The following is a 6,407-nucleotide window of genomic DNA, read 5'->3' on the forward strand; positions in this document are numbered from 1 at the left end:
CTTTGCCTGTGTGTAAATGTAATGTAATGATGTGAAGCACTTTGGGGTCAATGCAAGTTGACTAAAAATGTGCTATATAAATAAGATTTAAAAAAAAAACGCGTTCTATGTTCTCACCAATCTTTGGGTAAAGATGTTACTTGCTGATTTAATAACTTGGTGATTATCATAAATTGATGGTTAAAAGTGAAGCAGAGGCGCTGGTTTATCTGAGGGGGGGGGGGGGTGTGATTCCTGGTCCGGTTCCCACTACCAATGTGCTGATTGCCGCTCTCTTCACCCAAAGAAGTTAGCTCCTTCTGCCATTTGCCAACACTAGATGTTGGTCCTTGAAGCTATCTAACACTATCTTATACACTTGGGACAATTTTACAGAACCAATTAACCTACAAACCTGAACGCCTTTGGGATATGGGAGGAAACCGGGAGAAAACCGGAGCGCCTGGAGAAAACCCACGCGGGTCATTGGGAGAACGTAAAACTCCGTACAGACAGCACCCGTGGTCAGGATTGAACCGAGGGTCCCTGGTGCTGTAGGGCAGCAACTCCAACACTGCACCACTTTGCCTGTCCTATCAACCCTATTTACCCTATCCTATATTTTCCTCTCATTGTGCGAAAGTACTGAAAGCTGATTCAACTTGCCTGCAACACACGGCCTCAAAAACCTATAGCTGCAAGTGTTAAATAGTTGCTCAGTGTGAAGTGTGCTGACCTGACCTATTTTTAACATTTGATCTCTATGCAGGGTTTTAGTTCCTGAGGGGCTGCATTGGCTGTCCCACCATGTGACAGGGTTATTTGCTTTAACCCTCATGGTACCAATCCATTTGCAGTTGCTGTATGAAAATATTTTTTTTACATTTTCTCTCTGCAGTTTCCTCTCCTCTTGTTAGCTTATTTTTAGTTTAGCTTAGAGATACAGCACGGAGACAGGCCCTTCAGTCCACCGATCCCGCGCCAACCAGCGAACTTGCACAATTTGCACAGTTTGACCAAGCCAATTAACCTCCAGAAATGTCTGAGAGCTGGGGAGATCTCGAAACTGGGGAGATCTCGAAACAACCCAGTGAGGTGGAGGACATTTGCCAATGGCTAATGCTCCCGTGTGTGGCACAGGGCTTAAGAAGAAGAAGCAGAATTAACCTCCAAACCTATATGTCTTTGGAACGTGGAAGGAAACCAGAGCACCTGGAGAAAACCCTCGCGGGTCACAGGGGGAATGTGCAAACTCCGTACAGACAGCACCCGTAGTCAGGATCGAACCCGGGTCAGTGGGGCTGTGAGGCATCAACTCTATCACTGCGCCACCGTGCAGGTAGTTGAGGCTGGGACTATCAGAAAATTTAGAAGACATTTGGACAGGAACATGGATTGGACAGGTTTGGAGGGATATGGGCCAAATGCAGGCAAGTGGGGCTACCGTTCTGTAAACCATCTGCTCAGCAGTGACATGGACCATCATATTGGAATCAGGGTGGGACCAATGGCCGGGTCTGTTTTGTGGATTGAAATTCATTCACTGTTGTTAAATGTGCAAGGATGAACTAGTTGCAAATTGTGCTCGACCTGCAATGGGATTCCACTTGAATCAGAGAAGCTGAATATCAGGAGTAGATTAAACATGCCGTTAATTATATATATATATATATATGCGAGGCTCGATTTGTTTTTTGCCTCAGACAGGATTTCTTTCAACTTTTGTTAGCATTTGGCCAGAGTCAGGTATTCTTTAGTTGCCTAATTGAGAGCCACAAAATGCCAGAGTAACTCAGCCGGGACAGGCAGCATCTCGGGAGAGAAGGAATGGGTGACGTTTCAGGTCGAGACCCTTCTTCAGAATTGAGAGCCACAAGTTGGTACAGCGATGCAGCAGTTCGTGCGTCTGCCTTACACCTCCACTGGCCGGGGTCCTGAACTATGACATTATCTGAATGTTTTTAATAGTGCTAGAGTCATACAGTGTGGAAACAGGCCATCCACCCCAATTTGCCCACGCCGACCAACATTCCCCACCTACACTAGTCCCACGCCTGCATTTGGCCCATATCCTTCCAAACCTGCCCTATCCATGTTCCTGCCCAAATGTCTTCTAAATGTTCTGATAATCCCAGCCTCAACTACCTCCTCCAGTAGTTCCCTCCATATACCCACCACCCTCTGTGTATAAAGGTTGCCCCTCAGGTTCCTATTAAATCTTTCCCCACTCACTTTAAACCTATGTCCTCTGATCCCCCTAACCTGGGTTAAAGACTACCCTATCTAATTAAAGATGACCCTATCGAATCTTAGACACCTCTATAAGACCACCCCTCATCCCCCTGCACTCCAAGGAATGATGTCCTAGCTTGCTCAACCACTCCCTATAGCTCAGGCCCTCGAGTCCTGGCAACATCTCTGTCGGCACCCTTTCCAGCTTGACGACATCTTTCCTATAACACGGTGACCAAAACTGAACACGATACTCTATGAGCTTCCCCTGCTCCTTTTCTCTGTTCATATGCAATCTGAGTAAAGAAACATCTCTTTGTTTCAATCTGTAAAGGTCCTGTCCCACCAGCGTGCGATTCCATGCGTCTAGCGCGACCAAACATGGCGGCTTGAGGCGTACGGCCTCGCGGGGCCGGTCCCACTTCCAACCGCGGAGCCGTCTGGAGTTGTGCGGGGCTGGTCCCGACATCATACTCGCCAATCAGCTGGGCAGGAGGCGGGCCGACTGAATTTGGACGTCGCACAGCGTCGGGCGGTGATGTCATCACGCAACGCCACGTGCTACGCATACGCCGTACGCTGCGTACGGTGTCAAGGCGCTGCGTACGGCCTCAATGCGGCTGCGGGCCGACAGGTCGTTGCCGCGCGGAATTTTTGGACAGTGTCAGTTTTTCGGAGCCCCGTGCAATGTCGGGACCAGCTCCGCACAACTCCATACGGCTCCGGATATCGAAGTGGTACCGGCCCCGCGAGGCCATACGGCTCAAGCGACCACGTTAGGTCGCGCTCGCCGCATGCAGTCGCATGCTGGTGGGACAGGCCCTTAATGAGTATCCTTCTATTCTGAGATATGGGCCCCAGTCTCAGGCACCCCATCCAGAAGAAATAAACACATCAAAGCATTTAAGTATTTCTTAATTATATTAAGGTTAAGTATATACATAAGTATTAAGCATTTAAGTATTTCACAGCTCATTCTTCTAAACTCCAGGCCATCGTGACTCAGTTAACTCAAAGTTTTTAGCATCAAGTAGCCTTGTTACTACACCTATTCCTACATTAGAAGGGAACATTCAACACTAATTGCACCATATAAGAACCTGAGGCGAAGAAAAAGGTTTAGAAAAAGAAAGAACTGCAGATGCTGGAAAAATCGAAGGTAGACAGACACAAAATGCTGGATAAACTCAGTGGGTGAGGCAGCATCTATGGAGAGAAGGAATAGGCGACGTTTCGGGTCGAGATCCTTGTTCAGACTGAGGTAAATAGAGAAAAAGGTAAATGCTGGGAATGTAAAAAAAAAGGTTGAGGTACAACCTAGGTTAAGGTACAACCGAGGTCGGTGGAAAGGGAAACATTTCAGGTCAGAACTTAAAGATCTTGAGAGGTTTCGACACGGTGGATGTGGAGAGAATATTTCCTTTTGTGGAAATACCTTGGGTCACTGCTTAAAGAGATGAGGAAAAATATTTTCCCGCCATGGATTATCAGTGTCCAAAACTCCCTTCCCCAAGGGAAAGAGGGTCGTAGTGGTCTAGGAGCAGAGGGCACAGCCTTAGAATAAAAGGACATATATTTAGAAAGGAGATAAGGAGGAATTTCTTTAAATTGATACAGCGGGGAAGCAAGCACTTCGGCCCAACTTGTCCACTCTGGTCAACATGTCCCAGTTACACTAGTCCCACCTGCCCATATTTGGCCCATATCCCTCCAACCCTGTCCTATCCATTTATCTGTCTAACTGGTTCTTAGACGTTTGGATAGCCCCTGCCTCAACTACCTCCTCTGGTAACTTGTCCCATACACCCACCAACATCTGTGTGAAAAAAGGTCAGAGGGTGGTGAATCTATAGGATTCTTTGCCACAGAAGGCTGTGGAGGCCAGGTCAGAGGATATATTTTTAAGGCAGAGATAAATAGATTTTCGATTAGCACGGGTGTCGGGGGTTATGGGGAGAAGGCAGGAGAATGGGGGTTAGGAGGGAGAGATAGATCTGCCATGATTGAGTGGCGGAGTAGACTGGATGGGCCGAATGGCCTAATTCTGCTCCTTTCACTTATAACTGTATGTGTTGGTGCTGGGCAATGTGTGAGTTGATACTTTCATTAGGTGAGTTCTACTTTGGGGCTATAACAGCAGATATATATCAGACTGGTGTTCAGGGACACTGAAACCTGGAACAGTGTGAAGTCCAATTTCTTGCAGTTCCCTGCAGAAGGTTTGAGTGAGACAATATTGCCCATCCCATTCCCCAGAAGCATGCTCTGAGTCTACAATGTCTTGCACCCAGGCCATTACAATAGTCCTCTACATCAAGGCAACACAAATGCCGCAACAATTACTTCTCCCCATATCTCCTGATCCGCTATCTTTAAGAGCCCTATCTAGCTCTCTCTTGAAAGTATCCAGAGGATCTGCCTCCACTGCCCTCTGAGGCAGAGAATTCCACAGGCTTACAACTCTCTGTGTGAAAAGTGTTTCCTCATCTCCGTTCTAAATGGCTTACCCCTTATTCTTAAACTGTGGACTCCCCCAACATCAGGAACATGTTTCCTGCCTCTAGCGTGTCCAAACCCTTAATAATCTTATATGTTTCAATAAGATATCCTCTCATCCTTCTAAATTCCAGAGTGTACAAGCCGAGCCGTTCCATTCTCTCAGTATATGACAGTCCCGCCATCCCGGGAATTAACCTTGTAAACCTACGCTGCACTCCCTCAATAGCAAGAATGTCCTTCCTCAAATTTGGAGATCAACACTGCACACAATACTCCAGGTGTGGTCTCACTGGGGCCCTGTACAACTGCAGAAGGACCAATTCGCTCCTATACTCAACTCCTCTTGTTATGAAGCACTGTATCTCGAACTTAAACTAAGCAATGAAAAGAGGAAGTGAAAGAAAGAGCGGCTCTGTGTCTGAATTGTGTTTATTTTTATCAAACTATTTATTGACAACAATATTGACAACATTGCCTTAGGCAATGAGGAGAAGATAATGTATGTCCCTGATGCAAAGAGTCCAATGCATAGCAAACATTTTTACACAGGAGACAAAGTGTTTTAAAAACAGAAATTACAGGTACTTCTCCCATTAACAGCAAGATAATTTCTCCAGGGGATGCAATGGGTGGCAGATTGTTACATCTAAATTAAGTGTGCAACATAATTGAGTATTATAATTGGGCGATCATGTTACAGTTGTATAAGACGTTGGTGAGGCTACATTTGGAGTATTGCATTCATTTTTCGTCACCGTGATTTAGTGAAGATGTTGTCAAGCTTGAAAGGGATCAGAGAAGATTTACCAGCTTGTTGCCGGGACTAGAGGGGATGAGCTAGTAGTGTATAGGGAGAGAGGTTGACCAGGAACCTCGTGGATTCCTTGGAGCACAAGAGGATGAGGGATACTCTTCCAGAGGTGTACAAAATCATGAGAGGAATAGATCGGGTAAACGCACAAAGTATTTGGCCCAGAGTAGGGGAATCAAGAACCAGAGGAGATAGGTTTAAGGTGAGGGGCGGGGGGGGGGAACATTTAATGGGAACCTGAGGGGTAACTATTTTTACACAAAGGGTGTTGGGTGTAAGGAACGAGCTGCCGGAGGGGTTAGTTGAAACAGGGACTATCGCAACGTTTAAGATACATTTAGACAGGTACATGGATAGGATGGTAGTATATTGGCGAAAAGCAAGTAGGTGGGACTAGTTAAGATGAGACATGTTGGTCGGCATGGGCAAGTTGGGGCAAGTTGTTTCCATGCCGTATGACTCTGAGTCTACAATTCTCAGTCTTCCACAGCAATATGGTCATCAAATTTGAAAGGTGTGAAGACAAGTCAAGTTGGAGTTTATTGTCATGTAAGTCAGGCCACGAAGAGAATGTGAAAGGAAACCTGTGTAAGAACAAACTGCAGATGCTAGTTTAAATCGAAGGTAGACACAAAATGCCTGTCCAAATGTTTCTTAAATGTTGGAATAGTACCTTCCTCAACTTCCTCCTCTGGCAGCTCGTTCCATACATTCACCGCCCTCTGTGTGAAAAAGCTATGCCTTGGATTCCTATTAGACTATTATCTAAATGGTGGCCGATTGGGAAAGGGGGAGATGCAGCGAGACCTGGGTGTCATGGTACACCAGTCATTGAAGGTAGGCATGCAGGTGCAGCAGGCAGTAAAGAAAGCAAATGGTATGTTAG

Source organism: Leucoraja erinacea, chromosome 27, assembly GCF_028641065.1.
Source record: "Leucoraja erinacea ecotype New England chromosome 27, Leri_hhj_1, whole genome shotgun sequence".
Classification (NCBI taxonomy): domain Eukaryota; kingdom Metazoa; phylum Chordata; class Chondrichthyes; order Rajiformes; family Rajidae; genus Leucoraja; species Leucoraja erinaceus.